This window comes from Octopus bimaculoides, chromosome Z, assembly GCF_046866305.1.
Source record: "Octopus bimaculoides isolate indiv1 chromosome Z, ASM4686630v1, whole genome shotgun sequence".
Lineage (NCBI taxonomy): Eukaryota > Metazoa > Mollusca > Cephalopoda > Octopoda > Octopodidae > Octopus > Octopus bimaculoides.
In genome coordinates, this window is record NC_142944.1 from 35,001,661 (window position 1) to 35,019,160 (window position 17,500).

The 17,500-nt window shown below is 37.3% G+C and overlaps 1 long non-coding RNA gene across 1 annotated transcript in view; it reads left to right on the forward strand.

The window, feature by feature from the left end:
* Positions 1–17,500, forward strand: part of LOC149132211 (uncharacterized) — a 40,543-nt gene that overhangs the window by 4,278 nt on the left and 18,765 nt on the right. Inside the window, exon 2 of the long non-coding RNA XR_016244749.1 lies at positions 6,692–6,800. This is a non-coding gene — a long non-coding RNA (uncharacterized LOC149132211). The remainder of the gene's footprint in view (positions 1–6,691; positions 6,801–17,500) is intronic.

Sequence of the window (17,500 nt, forward strand, 5' to 3'; positions counted from 1 at the left end):
TATGTGTGTGTGTGTGTGTGTGTGTGTGTGTGTGTGTGTGTGTGTGTGTGTGTGTATGTGTGTGTGTGTGTGTGTATGTGTGTGTGTATGTGTGTTCATAAAACAATGCAATTCTATTGTTACTATGAGAACTTATTTTTTATTCATACTAATAAAGTATATTCAGTTTTGCTGTGATTTTTATTTGTTGTGCCGCAAAATAAATTCTCCTCGCCCAGTGTGTCGTAAGGTAAAAAAAAAGTTTGGCAGACACTAGCATAATGGTTCTCAACCAGGGTCCATTTAAGATTTTGGTGTTAAAGTTTATGTGCAATAAATTGCTTATTCTTTTACAAAACACAAAATATTTTGATAATTATCTTTATATAGTTCCTACTAATATTTGATTGTAAAAATGTAATAAGAATTTTTAAACATCGAATGGCTTGGAGGGTCCACCCAAGTAAAATAGGAATCAAAAGGGTCCATAGGCAAAAAAATGGTTGAGAAAGACTGGTCTAATAGAATCAGAATTTAATGACTTAAAGTAAGAGAATCTATTAATCCATGACCACAATATGGAGAAGCATTGGAGGATGGAGTAGAGGAGAAGCATTAACACCAGAAGGTGAATAATGGAGAGTAGTGACAAACAAAGAACTGGAAAGGCTATGGGAGTAGGTTTGCAAGGGTGTGAGAGGAGAGTGACAGATGGTTAGAGAAAGGGATAGAGGTGGTTGCAGTGAATAGTAATCTTAATTTGAGAGAAGTTAAAAGAAAATAGGAGTGGATCAGGGAGAAGGGGATAAAAGTGGCAGTACATATAAGGAGGGAGGTAAAGAGCAACAGCAAAACAAAACCTTACCTAGATGAGAAAAGGGGAGATGATGTGAAATGGGAAAGTAAGAGAGAAGGATGCACTGTAAAAGAGATTGAGATCAGAGGTATGTAGTGGGTGGATATAGTGAGTGATGGTTAAGGGGGTGTTGGTGGCAGATATGAAAGGGATATGAGAGTTATGGATGAGTATGGCAGTCATAAGATGGCGCTCAAGGTAAAGGGATATTCATTGGCAGGTATAGTGCCATACTGGCAAATGTGGGTTGGGTACAGGGACACATAACTGCTAAGATCTTTTAATCATTTACTTCTTTCAGTCATTTGACTGCAGCCATGCTGGAGCACCACCTTGAGGGGTTTTAGTCGAAGAAATTGACCCCAGGGTTGATTCTTTATAAGCCTAGTACTTATTCTATCGATACTTTTTGCCAAACTGCTAGGTTACGGGGATATAAACATACCAACACCGGTTGTCAAGCAATGGTATGGGGACAAACGCAGATACAAAGGCACACAAATATATATATATATATATATGGGAGAATATACAAAAAATAACAACATACGAGGACTGGTGGTGTAAATAACAAAAGTATATATTAGTATGACGCTCGGGAATACGGAAAGTCTTTGACGTTTCGAGCTACGCTCTTCAACAGAAAGAATACGGAGACAAGGAGAAAAACACGGAGAAAAAAAATTGAATAGTGTTCAGTCAACGGTCAATATATATATATATATATATATATATATATATATATATATATATATATATATATATATATATACATACATACATATATATATATATATTTATATATATATATATATATATATATATATATATATATATATATATATATATATATATATATATATATATACATACATACATACATATATATATATATATATATATATATATATATATATATATATATATATATATATATATATATATATTTATATATATATATATATATATATATATATATATATATATATATATATATATATATATATATATATATACATACATACATATATATATATATATCTACACGGTGGGCTTCTTTCAGTTTCCGTCAACGAAGCCTACTCAGGAGGCTTTGGTCAGCCTGAAGCTATAGTAGAAGACATTTACCCAAGGTGTCACGCTGTGGGACTGAACCCAGAACCATGTGGTTGGGAAGCAAGCTTCTACCCATACAATCACGCCTATGTATAGGTCTTCTCACCAATCATCTTAGTCCTTTGCCATTTCCTCCAGGAGGCTCAACATCCTGGAGTCAGTTTTCGCTACTTTGTTCCACGTCATTCTGAGTCTCCCTCATCCATAGGTTACATCCATATTTAGCTATCAGCACTTCTTTATGCTGCTGTCCTTGTAGGAATGCATCGGATGTGAGAAGACTTTACGTTGTGGAAATAGTCCTATAAGAAAATTCTCCTCTTAGACATGTATGAAAACACAAATTGGGCTGAGAGCGATGTTAGGGGATCATGGAGCACATGCACTTCTGCTTCATCAGCACATGCACTTATGCTTCAAAGACTGAAAAGAACGAAATTTGTTTTAATTAAAGCAACATACAGTACGTTTGCTGATTTCTGTAAAGCTTGGTCAAGCTAGAATTAAATAGCAGCGTTAAACAAAATATATTCATGTAAAGTCGTATTTAACACGATCGAGTGTTTCAGCCGTGAGAATAACTTCCACTGCGCAAAAAGTCCTGACCAGGCTTTATGCATACCAGCAAACGTACTGCATACTGTTTCAATAAGAATAATTCCGCTCGTATTGGGATGCGAATGACAGATTTGGTGTTCATAATTGATGAAGCAAAAGGATGCCCCCCCCCCACCAAAAAAGCACGTGTCCTACAGTCCAATGACGTAATTTACTGGCAAACGTATTTTCGCTCATGTCTATGAGGAGAATTTTCTCCTTGAACTGTTTTCACAGCGGAAGGTTTTCTTGCGTCCAAATGCACTTGAACGTGTTACATATTTTTCATAGAACAGACAAGCTATAGAATTCAATATGCAGGGTACTGTGTAAGTTCATTATATAAAAAGCTGACAATCTACTCTGAGTTTCACACTTGGTTAGGCTGTTAACGAATGTGAACAGACTAGACAAGGGCAAAACTCAGAGGAGACTATCAACTTTTTATTTAATGAACACACACATGTCTATGTAAATGTATATATGTATGGTATGTGCGTAAGTATGTATGCCACTTCAGCCATGTAATGACACGCGTATTTTTTTCGGACTATTATTTTCTTTCTCTCCAGACCCAGACCTTACCTTTTCTTTCTTTCCGATGAAGAGCCATGCTCGAAATGTTATCCTCCACTCTTTTTTTATCATCTTAAAGTGAACATAAACCTAATACATTCACTATGTACGTCCTTTTGACTTTTGTTGTTTTTGTTCTTATCTTTGTTTTATTTTTGATTTGCCTCTTTCTCTCTCTTCCACTCCATATATATATATAGGGATTAATCTTCTATCTTCGCTCCTTTGCGCCACATGGGCTCAACTCCCCTCCACTCTTCATCTAACCCCCTCCTCCTGTCTCTCTCCCCCACCCTCCCTCCTACCACCCATCTCTCCCCTCCCCCACCTCCTGCTCCGACTCCTACTTCTTTGTACGTCTCTTCACCTCTCTTCATACTTCTCTCCACTCCCACTTCTCTTCACCCCTACTCTTTCTCTCCTCTCTCTTACTCTCCTCTCTCTTACTCTCCTCTCTCTTACTCTCCTCTCTCTTACTCTCCTCTCTCTTACTCTCCTCTCTCTTACTCTCCTCTCTCTTACTCTCCTCTCTCTTACTCTCTCTCACTCTCTTCTCTCGTACTCCCCCCTCTCTCACTCTTACTCTCTACACTCTTACTCTCCTACTCTCTACACTCTTACTCTCTTACTCTCTCACCCTTACTCTCTCACTCTCTTCCCCTCTCTCTCACTCTCTTTCTCTTCCTCTCTTTCTCCCCCCCCATACCCCTCTTCCCTCTCTCTCACTCTCTTTCTCTTCCTCTCTTTCTCTTCCTCTCTTTCTCTTCCTCTCTTTCTCTTCCTCTCTTTCTCCCCCCATACCCACCCTCCCCTCTTCCCCCCCCCATACCCACCTTCCCCCTCTCTCAATCCACCTTCCCTCTCTTATACCCACCCTCTCTCCTATCTCCTCTCCCCTCCCATACCCATCTTCCCCCTCTCTTACATCCACCTTCCCCTTCTCCCTCCTCGTCAACACCCCCTCATAAGCTCATCCCACCACACCCCAACACACTCCTACTCTACCTTCCCACTCCACCCCATCCAATTCCTTACACCCACCACCCACCCCTACCCACATACCCCACCCTACCCACAGACCCCTACCTCTACCCCACACTCCACCCATGCCTTCCCCACCTCCCAACACCCTCACATCACACCACACCAATACCCTCGCATCACACCACGCACACCACACCAATACCCTCGCATCACACCATGCACACACTACAACTGACCAACTACTTTCTCCCTTTCTCCCTTCCCCATTTTCACACTACATACGTCAAGATCACCAGCATTCTACCTCCCACACACAGCCCCTCGTTCCCGATCACCGTTTGTTATCTCCCCCTTTCTTAGCTCTCCTGAAATAAGAATTTCTAACTTCCGGTCAGCCATTGTTATGATCGGCCATTATTATGATTGACCGTTGACTGAACACTATTCATTTTTTTTTCTCCGTGTTTTTCTCCTTGTCTCCGTATTCTTTCTGTTGAAGAGCGTAGCTCGAAACGTCAAAGACTTTCCGTATTCCCGAGCGTCATACTAATATATACTTTTGTTATTTACACCACCTGTCCTCGTCTGTTGTTATTATTTGTATATTCTCCCATATATATATATATATATATATATATATATATATATATATATATATATATATATATATATATATATAAACAATATATGAGTATATGCATATATATGTACATGTATGTACATATCTTCATCTACATGTACATATAGATACATATCTGGGTACATGACGTTGCAAAAAAACATGGACAAAAGGATAAACAAGGTACAAAAAACACGCAGGCCACATAGAGAACATATCCTTCATCAGCTGCTACCATTAAAACACTGGCGTTTCGAAGAGTTTCAGTCATGCTGGGATACTGCCTTGAAGTATTTTTAGTCAAATGGATTAACTCCAGTATTTTATATATGATGGACTCTCCCGTCGGAGACGACGTATGAACGAGCAGCTTTTGCCGAACGACTTGTTTATAGTGATCACATGTTTGTGTCACACATTAGTTCACTCTCTCCATCAAATCGACGTTGTCTGAACAGGTGCACTGTGTGCCACGCGTCAGTCATGAGACATATTTACACGGAGAGGCACATAAGTACAGATTATTAAACGAAGAAAAAAAATATGCAAAATCTTATTTCGACAGCTGTTTCAAGATGGTCGTAATTTATATGATACCTGTATCATTTACGTAATAACCATATTGATAAATAATGTGTATGATATCATAGATTTGTGACAAGTCCAGATGAAATTGTTAAAGTAAGTTAGGCATCACTTTTCAAGAGCAGAGTAGCAAATGGAAGAGTAGAGATCTGCAGCGAGAGCAGATTCTGATCAGAACTCTACCCCATGAGTAGCTTTGAGCAATAGTCAGTAGCTGGAATTGAAAAGGAACTGTTCTCATGTAAAGAGCCAGTTTATCTAGCGACTGCGCTGCCGACTCCAGCTTAGGAAAGCCCCGAAATGGTGGCCTAAAATTCACGTACACAGGATGTTCTATACTGTAATTGCAAAAATATAAAATATTGCACTGCTTAAGTTCTAATGTGGCACACACACACACACACACAAACACAAACACACACACACACACACACACACACAAACACACACACAAACACACACACACACGCACCCCCACACACAAACACACACTCATATATATATATATATACATATATACATAGATATGTAGATAGATATATAGATAGATTCAGATGAATATGGTACTTAAGTTGAGGCACCAGAATTTAGTACGGTATTATCCATACAATTTCAAAGTAAGGTGATTAAAATCAAAATAAGCAACAAAGATATCCAGAGGATATCAAGGATATCAACTTCAGCTGAAGTTGCAACATGTTCTTTGTCTATCACCTTAACTTCTTGGAGATTTTAGGTAAAATTATACTAATGTGTCCATCTGCTCTAATTTAATTAAATTCTGTCTTTGTGCAGCTGAGGATTGCTCTGCATTTTAAATTGATGTAATGATTGCGTTGTTCAATTAAATGGAGTTGCATGAAACAATCGTACTGCATTACCTCTGCATATCCTTGTTGCTTATTTTGATTTTAATCACCTTACTCAGATATATATATATATATATATATATATATATATATATATATATATATATATATATATATATATATATATATATATATATATATATATATATATATATATATATAGATAGATAGATAGATGGATGGATGGATGGATGGACAGACAGACAGACGGACGGACAGACAGACAGACAGACAGACAGACAGACAGACAGACAGACAGACAGACAGACAGATAGAGAGATATAGGCATAACTCAATGTCATGTGGAAAATTCGACATGCCAGCCTTGACGGTCGAGTAGCTCATATAAACATGATTCGAAGATGTACAATATAGATATCACTGCACGAGGCTGCTTGAAAAGCGTTATCGTAGCGAAGTTGATTTTTTTTTTTTTTTTTTTTTTTTTTCCCAAAAGTTTACTCTGAGTATAAACACGACGAAAATAACAACTTTGTATTTTTCTTGCAGACATTCGTTACTGAGTGCCTGTACTTGCACCTGTGCCTGCGCTATCTGATAATCAGGACAAAGACTAAATCTGAAAGATGTGGAGGGTGGTCATGAGGAAAGGCTTGTTGTAAGTATATATACATCATTTATTGCTGCATTGATGCAGAAGGTGTTCATGCTATACGAGAAAACTGAATTTTATATGAAACTACGTATACTTTTATTCTTTTATTTGTTTCAGTTATTTGACTGCGGCCATGCTGGAGCACTGCCTTTAGTCGAGCAAATCGACCCCCAGGACTTATTCTTTGTAAGCCTAGTACTTATTCTATCGCTCTCTTTGATGAACCGCTAATTTACGGAGACGTAAACACACCAGCATCGCTTGTAAATCGATGTTGGGAGACAAACACACACACACACATACTTATATATACGACGGGCTTCTTTCAGTTTCCGTCTACCAAATCTACTTACAAGGCTTTGGTCGGCCCGAGGCTATAGCATAAGACACTTGCCCAAGGTACCACACACTTGCCCAAGGTACCACGCACTTGCCCAAGGTACCACGCACTTTCCCAAGGTACCACGCACTTGCCCAAGGTGTGGTTGGTATGGAAGTTACATATCACACAGCCACTCCTGCGCCTGTTGCCACTCCTGCGCCTGTAGCCACTCCTGCGCCTGTAGCCACTCCTGCGCCTCTATATTACAAGTGCAAGGAGTCTTCATCAGAAATTCACATTTAGACTGATTTTTATACATCAATGCATATTCTTGTTGCCGTGTAGCGTGTTGCCGCGGTATGTATCTTCATCTGTTGCGCCAGGTTGAATTGTTGGCACTCCGTCGCTTACGACGTCGAGGGTTCCAGTTGATCCGATCAACGGAACAGCCTGCTCGTGAAATTAACGTGCAAGTGGCTGAGCACTCCACAGACACGTGTACCCTTAACGTAGTTCTCGGGGATATTCAGCCGTGACACAGTGTGACAAGGCTGACCCTTTCAATTACAGGCACAACAGAAACAGGAAGTAAGAGTGAGAGAAAGTTGCGGTGGAAGAGTACAGCAGGGTTCGCCACCATCCCCTGCCGGAGCCTCGTGGAGCTTTAGGTGTTTTCACTCAATAAACACTCACAACGCCCGGTCTGGGAATCGAAACCGCGATCCTATGACCGCGAGTCCGCTGCCCTAACCACTGGGCCATTGCGCCTCCGCACTTGTTGAATATCTAGCTGAGAACCACTATGTGACATGAGAGACATCTACTGAGGAACGGATCACTCTGCCTTTTTCACGCTAAAATGAGCTGTGTTTGTTGGCCTTGTTCACAAAAAGTCCTAATCACGCCGCCAGACTATCACGTGAACAAAAAGCTTTGACTGAAATGGAATGGGGTTTGCACACATGATAAACTCATGATTTCCATGTGACCAAACGTGTTAGACATTAGGTGAAGTACTAACCGAAGTGCCTAAATAAAACAAATCTATAGTCAAGAGTGATTGTAATACAAGAATAAGGATAAATAAAGAACCTATAAAAGGATGGCGGGGAGGGGGAATAACAGTAATAAAATCAGACTTCGTTGTTTTCAAGGTCACCATTATTAGTACCATCTTGCAGTACAAGTATAAACGCTCATGAATGCATCTTAGATGCCAAAAACCAGAATCTTAACGTTTACACTATAGTCAGGTGGAAACGCTTCAAAGATGTGCTGCTCATCTGTGCGGTTATATGAGTTGAGTGTTGGACAGATGTGCTTACGATTGTAACAAAGGTTACATTGTGACTATGTCCCTTACGACGCCGAAGAGAACCGAACATCAAGAGGTTTAATTAATTACAGTAAAGTCATCACTCCTGGTATTTTCACTTTCCTTACATCTAGCTGTCTTTACATCTTCAGACCCACTCGTCACGTCAGGAGGTAGCATAGGGTGACAAATGTTCTTCGTAAAGTTCCACATTGCATGATGCTGCTATGGAAGCAGTTATTTGGGTTTCAAATTTTGGCTCAAGCCAGCAATTTCGTTGATTACATCAACCACAGTGCTCATCTGGAATTTATCATCTGGAATTTATCAATCTCGAAGTCGATTTCGGTGGATTTTGAATTCAAGCCGTAAAGACGGACGAAATGCCTCTAAGCATTTCACCCGGCGTGCTTACGATTCTACCTGCTTGCCGTCTGAATTTAAGTAGTTATGTTAAAGACGGAAAAAAAAAACATTAAGACTGATTCGATAACTGCTTCAGCATAATCGACATTCTCTTGAATAATACACACAAGACTCACAGAGTGACAGAGAAAATATGGAGGACAACATATCATCATACACTCTAATAAATAAATAAATAAATAAATAAAAATAATAAGATGAATAAAGGAGGGAGAACGGTGAGCTATTTGGAGTGAAGCTCAATCTAACATTCATATTTTGAAATATCAATGAAGGATTGCCACAATACAAGAAATTCGGATGTATGCAGACTCAAATAGCATTTCTATAATTTGACTAAAAACACTCTCTGTACTCAAGAAATCCCTCTTATCTGTATGTATGTATGTATGTATGTATGTATGCATTTATGTATGTATGTATGTATGCATACATGTATGTGTGTATGTATGCATGCATGCATGCATGTATGTATGTATGTGTGTGTATGTATGTATATATGTATGTATGTATGTATGTATGTATGTATGTATGTATGTATGGACGGATGGATGAGATGGATTTATGCATGCATGTATGTATATATACATGTGTGTCTGTACACACACACACACACACACAGGCACGCACACATACACACGCGCGCACTCACATGTAAGCATCCTGCGTATGTATGTTTGTTTCTGTGGCTGCTTGTGAATATGCATGTAATTATGAAATATGCACGCACGCACGCAATAAAAGGTTAATGACATCGATTTCACTATATTGACAAACTGAATTTATATTGAGATTTATATTGTCACTAGAATGAATGACAACAATTTGCTTATACAGAAATTGATTTTTATATCTTCGTGTGACATACATACATACATACATACATACATACATACATACACATGCACAATAATGTGTCTTCATGTATGTATGGCATACACACACACACACACACACACACACACACACACACACACACACACACATATATATATATATATATATATATACATATATATAAATATAATGAGGTAGGCATAGGAGTGGCTGTGTGGTAAGTAGCTTGCTAACCAACCACATGGTTCCGGGTTCAGTCCCACTGCGTGGCACCTTGGGCAAGTCTCTTCTACTATAGCCTCGGGCCAACCAAAACCTTGTGAGTGGATTTGGTGGACGGAAACTGAAAGAAGCCCGTCGTATATATATATATGTATGTGTGTATGTTTGTGTGTCTGTATTTGCTCCCCCACCATCGCTTGACAACCGATGCTAGTGTGTTTACGTCCCCGTAACTTAGCGGTTCGGCAAAAAGAGCCCGATAAAATAAGTACTAGGCTTACAAAGAATAAGTCCTGGGTCGATTTGCTCGACTAAAGGCGGTGCCCCAACATGGCCGCAGTCAAATGACTGAAACAAGTAAAAGAGTAAAGAGTAAAAGAGTAAAGAGAGTAGCTTTGGTGAAGCATTGTGTGGTATAACTTTTAAAGAATGTTGTTGTGTAAGTCCAGAACAACGAGGGAAGATACAAAGTAAACTAGAAAAGGAAAAGAAAAGAAAAGAAATATATATATATGCATCATTTATTAAATTGCTAGACGCAACTTGAAACCAAAAGACACAAGTGCAAAACGTTACTAAACGTGTCACATAAACAGGTGTGTGCATTTAGTTGTATTGGTTTCAAGTGATGGGATTATTTTTTAGTAGTTCAGAAAAAAGATGCTGGTAGATAGAGGGAGGTTTTTTTAGTCAGCGGATGCATCACTAGTTTTAGTTATTTTATTGGATTTTAGTCAGTTTTATTGGATTTAATCTTTTTGCTTTGACGATGTTAAGACCAAATTTCAAAGTTCAACATTTAAAAACTTTAATAATTGGGTGAGTCTGCTATTTTGGGGGTTTTTGTAATGGAATTTTTATATATACATATATGTATTTATGTGCAACACATTCGAAATCGAATCTCTGGACAGCCATAAGAATACCACATTGAATTCATTATTGTTTCACGAGATCGGCTGCTTAACCAACAAATCAGTGTCAAACCATCACGTAATTCAACTTTTTGGAAGGCTTATAAAAAGGTGAATTTTTGGCGGCAGCTTCGGAATGCCGAGACAATAGTTTCAAATACTTCATACTCACGTTTTCATTCTCCATTCGTGCAGATTGAAAGAACAGATTCAATATGTCAGACAGTTGTTTTAACAAATCCAAGCTCATGTTTTCATTCTCCTGCCATCCAGGCAGGAGAATGTATAGATTTCCGCCATGAATTTAATACGATATTTTCTCAATTGTGACAGCCTAGTTACAGATCGATACATACGAGATATTTTGTCGTAATCCCTAGAGTTTTGTCTCTCCTAGTGTGTATAAATTGTAGTTTTTATTCTTCATTCAAAGACGAACACAGAAAATACTATGTGCAGTAAATAAAGCTTCTGCTAATTGTTTGTGAGTGTTGTTTATCATTTTACATGCAGCCAACAATCCAACAACCATAATAGAACAAATACTTGCGATATATGTATATGTCATTCTTCAGTTTTATTTCAAGATTTCTTACCAAAAGAGAAAGAACCGGTTTCTAACCTAGATCCAAGGCTACGTCATTGGAATTTCAACATCAATAGGGTATTTTGTATGTACGTGTGTATATGTGTAGTATTTAGAAGCAGTGCAGATTTGTATGTTTCGTTTTATGTTTTCTCATGCATATATTTGCATGTCTAGACATGCGCATATATACTTAAACGATAAACTACTGGAAAGCTTTACAGGTTTTTACAGTTCTAGTGATGGCTTTAATCTGTAGTCTTCGAATGAGCTTATTCCATTCTGGTTTTGAGAAGCTTAATTTCTCAAGATTGGTACCTAGGCAAAGTGTTACATAATCCCAGTGCTCCAATGATTACAGGTACAAACCTGAAATTGTATGTATGTATGTATGTATGTATAAGTGTGCATATAATAATGCCCCCTGACTGCCTACAACAGCTCAAGGGGATACATATTGGTGCTAGTGACGAAGACGAAGTGTGTGTTTGTGTAACAATCTATTATCCCTCGGGAGAATAACCGCTGTTAAATAGAATGAAAAGATTAAGGATCTCCTAATTGATGCCTGCTCTGAGTTTATATAGATTAATAAACATAAGATTCAATAATTATCAGCTTTTAAAAGCGGTATTCACTATTGCTGGTTACTTGTACAAAGATCTAGAAAATATATTTCTTTAAATGTCACCAGCTGCAAATAAACAAACACGACCAGTATGTCGTGTTTACATTTTAAGCAAATTTTGATCGTCAGCTATAATAAACAAACCATCGAACCAGCGAGTAAACGATATGGACTTCTGTTTCTTTGGTAAGCAAATTCAGCACTGTTAGTAGTATATTGAATTCCATCGTCTGGAGTTAAGTGTCTTAATACATGTAATTCGTAACATATGTCTCAAGTTTATATATTGTTTTGTTTCTTTCCATTCTACTTGAGAAGGTTTATTTTAGAATGCAATTCATTTCATCAATCTTCAATATACACAAGAGAAAAAGGCCAGGTCAGTTCCTTCTCAATTTTATTCGATTGTCAAAGAATATGTATGAGAATATGTATACGTATATGTATTTTTCCATATGTGTATTTTCATACACTGTTTTTAACACTGTTTTTAACAATTTCACCTTAATATGACAATCAGTATGTAACACTACAAAGTTCATACAAAGCTTTATACTTTAAATATATTTTATCATCAAAGAATGTATATATGCATTTTAATACTCAGACTGTTTTTTAACATTTTTTATTATTCTCAAAGACTTTTGATAATCTTTTTCTAAAAAAGTGAAACCGGTTAAGTAAATAAATATTTTTTAAAAATAAGTGCATTTTCAAACCTTCTTTCATATATATATATATATATATATATATATATATATACAATATATAATATCTAATATTATAACACACACACACACACACACACACACACACACACACACGATCATTGTTTTGCCTTAACTGTCCGTTTCTTTATATGTACTCGAAATCTCCATAGAATCGAATAAGCGAATCTCGGGTCATATATGAAAGCACACTACGTACGAACGTACGTACGAACGTACGTACGAACGTACGTACGAACGTACGTACGTACGTACGTACGTACGTATGTATGTATGTATGTATGTATGTATGTATGTATGTATGTATTTATGTGGTTGCTGGAAATTTGAAAGAGAGAATGAAACACGGGAAGATCAGGAGAAAGCTTAGAAAGAATGAAGGAGTATTGATTTTTACGTGTGTGATTTGTAGGAGGAAATGCTTAAGTCATACAGACATGGCCAGCCATCAAATAAGCCACAGGAATCGACCCCTTGTAAATTGTGATACAGCTATTGTTCACAACAGAACATGTGCAGCTTATGGAAAGGTGTGCCGTTCAGTTGTCGAATTAAAAAGACATGTCGAAAGACTTCATACTGTGACAACGGTCCCTTCTGCCAACCAGCACAACTGTGCATTATGCAATAAAATATGCAAATCTTTGGCGGGGCTCAAGAGTCATATATGGGCTTCACATTGCATTATTAATGACTCATTTCAATGATTCTTTCTTGCAATGGCTTTGCTCGTACACAAGAAAGCAGTCGCTATGAATGTATGTATGTATGTATGTATGTATGTATGTATGTATGTATGTATGTATGTATGTATGTACATACAAACGAACGGATGAACTCAGTAAAGGTTCAACGGCTATCTAGCATGAGCCCTCAGAAATTCCGGGCTGGTGTCCGGCGCGCTGGAAGACCACAGGTTGTGAGGTATCCCCTTAGCTTCTGCTAAAGCATGGCTCCAGCAGGTCACTTTGATATAAAACCAGATATGCAAGGAATGACATTGAACATTTTGGGAATTTTTTGCTTGCGCTTGAAATCATGGCGCTCCTACATTCCTGGGCCTGCAACTTATATTGGTACAGAATATTTTACCCTGGCTTATCTCTGGATCATGTCAGTAGGGTGGAGAAGGTCTATGAGATGCTGTGAAAGTCTTACTAAACCTAAAATTTTAGGTTATGCAATTGACGGCCAAGCGACTAAGGGATGCGCTGCGGCGAATATGGAAGCTGCAGAGGCGAACCCGGGTGAAAACGTTATGTGGTGCAATAGCCTTGTGCACGGGCATTGCTGGCATTTTGTATGGGCAGTGGTCACTCATGGTTTTCCTCGGTCACAAGTGGAAAGCTATCATCATCATCATCGTCGTCGTCGTCATCATCATCATCATGTCTATCTATCTATCTATCTATCTATCTATCTATCTATCTATCTATCTATCTATCCTGTCTGTCTGTCTGTCTGTCTGTCTGTCTGTCTGTCTGGAGAGAGAAAGGTAAAGAGAAAGAGGTATGTTTAGGATATAATATTTAGCAGAGGGTAATGTTCTGGTGTTGAGGTTACAAAAAGGCAGATAAAAGAGAGATGGGCAGGGGAGGCAGTTACGTTAAGAGAGAGAGAGAGAGAGAGAGAGAGTTATTAGAAGCGAGAGATGAAAAGAAAGAGAGGAATGTTAAAGACATGAAGACAGGAATTACAAGTTTGTTGACGAGGTAGAGAGAAAGAGAAATACAAAGTGCTCAGAGGGAAATTTTAAAATATAATATTTTATTGTGACTGGAAGTGAAATACTTAGCAAAATGAAACATAAAAAATGCAAATCATCCTTTGTTTCTTAAATAACTTCACTTAATCTTTATCGTCCCACTAGTAATAAATAACAGCTCTGTCATTATACAGAATGTTGGGCTAAAAAATAACTATTGGATTGGAAAAGCCCAAGGCTTCGACATATTTAGCTTCACCAACTTCGCGTTCCATTGATGAAAACGAATTATTTCATATGCTTCGAAGTTTTTACATTCGTATGACGTAAACAACATACAATTTTCGTTGGTAAGAAGAACACTTTAAAATGGTTGTAGAAAATCCGAAGTATTGCTTTGATGTAATGGCAGAACATCTGTCATGTAAATAGGAGATGTGAGTTTGTGTCTCAAGAACAGTCTTTTTTAGCTGAGTATTCTATACACTATTATTTATAGCCTTGTCTTCTTGAAGTTACACTGTTAAAAAACAATACACACATATATATTCATTTGTATACATACAAGTGTGTTTGTGTGTTTGTTCTGTGTGTGTCTCTGCTGTATGAATTTATATATCTGTGCTAGTATGTTCAATTGCATTGTGTTACCTATGCGCTCTTATACGTGGGGCACTGTGAAGAGTACAAAGAGGAAAGAACATCGGTTGATTACGACACAAAGGGCCTTGGAAAGATCCATGCTAGGAATACCAATGCGAGAGCATATTCGACATGAGGCAATACAAGAACGGAGCAGAGTGAACGATTTGATCGCAGAATACCGAAAGAACAGGTTCCACTGGGCCGGACATGTCACGAACTTCATAGACAACAGATGAACTAGTGTAGTTGCGGAATGGTATCGAAGAGATTGGAAAATTCATTCGGAAGGTCTTCATGTTATGGGAAGACGATTTAGTTAAGCGATTTGGGCCAAAATGAAAAGCAAATAAATAAGAATCATAAACCGAGACAATGATCGGACTGATGGCTTTCTCTTTGAACTCCAACATTCAAAGAGATTATTAATAAGGAATATATACGATCATTTAAAAATTTTATAATCCCACCTAGCGATAATGGTCCAGGGTTGACCGAGAGTGGAGGCTAAAAAAACAAAACAAAATAAAAAAGAGAAATAAATAAAAATAAAACAACAATAAAACAACAAAGCGCAGGAGTGGCTGTGTGGTAAGTAGCTTACTTACCAACCACATTGTTCTGGGTTCAGTCCCACCGCGTGGCAACTTGGGAAAGTGTTTTCTCCTATAGCCTCGGGCCAACCAAAGCGTTGTGAGTGGATTTGGTAGACGGAAACTGAAAGATAAACCGTCGTATATACATACATACATACATACATACATACATACATACATACAAACATACATACACACACACACACACACACACACACACACAAACACACACACACACACACACACACATATATATATATATGTATGTATGTATGTATGAATGTATATATATATATATATATGTGTGTGTGTGTGTGTTTGTGTGTCTGTGTTTGTCCCCCTAACCATCGCTTGATAACCGATGCTGGTGTGTTTACGTCCCCGTAACTTAGTGGTTCGGCAAAAAAGACCGATAGAATAAGTATTGGGCTTACAAAGAATAAGTTCTGGGATCGATTTGTTTGACCAAAGGCTGTGCTCCAGTATAGCCGCAGTCAAATAACCGAAACAAATAAAAGAGATAAAAGAGAACTTCATGGCGAATCTAAAATTGTTTCAACAGCAACATCATTAAAAAGCTATTTGTTTTTACTTGATGTTTGGTCAATTATTTGATGTGGTGCTTTGCAGTCTTTGAAAAATGGCAGCACCCTTTTGTTTCACTAAAAAACGAGATGACCCATTAGAAATATGCCTTAAAATAAATAAAAAAAAACAAAGCAAAACAAGCAAGACATATTTAAAGTTGAAAAGCAACATAACACGAATTTAATCCTATTTTACAGCAGCGAGTAAATAGAACCAAATATTTGAAATTCCCGTTTGTTAATGAAATATTTGGGTCAAGCTGAAATGCTTATTTTCCTTTTTATTTCATATATATATATATATATATATATATATATATATATAGGAGAAGTTTAAAATAAAACAGATTCATTTTGAATTCAAGGCTCTTAAAAACCTGATAGCTTTTCCGACATTTTGTTACCCATAACAGAAAATGCTTTGCAAGTATTGATTGTTGAAAACTGAAAATTGCATCAAAGTCGTCAAAGCTGTTTTGAATAAATTCTGATATTTATCTTCCATTGAAATCCAAAATCTGTGCAAGTTAGTTTCTTTAAATTTCAATAACAAGCATCGATCATCTTTTAAAACAATGACGACCGTTGTTATCCGATTTCGAAAAGCCGAGGACATTATTTTCAATAGTAACAAAAGGATTTCTTATCCAATCAAATTCTTCTATTGTAGGAGAATAGACATTTACTTTTTCTTTTTCATGCAGTAAAATTAAATTCTTACCAAGAGAACCTTTTGTCACTATTTTTGATGCAGGTTCAAAGGTTTCATTATTTTTTTCATTTACTTTATTTTCTAATTATTTTGTCTTTTAAACGCTCTAATTCTATATGTTGACTTTTGAATGGTTTTCTCTTTGTTCCTTGCATTCATTCTGTTCAACTGCTAAAAAAGAAAAAAAGAAAACGAAAAAAATCTTCTGCAAGAAACCAGCTTTGAATATCAGAGTTCTTGCAGCAAATAATCCAATACTTTTTAAATTCTGTATTGTGTTCTTCAAATTCATATATGTGGCATAACACGCCACCTCGTTATAACTACTACATTACAGTCTTCAAAATAAGCTTTTTGCGTTTTTGCCAACAAATCTTCGTTCATTTTTACGAATAACCATAATTTAAAAGGTTTTCCTTTTAGTAGCGTTCACCCTAAGAACGATTGTTCTCTAGAACAGATTTCGATTCGGTTTAATACTAA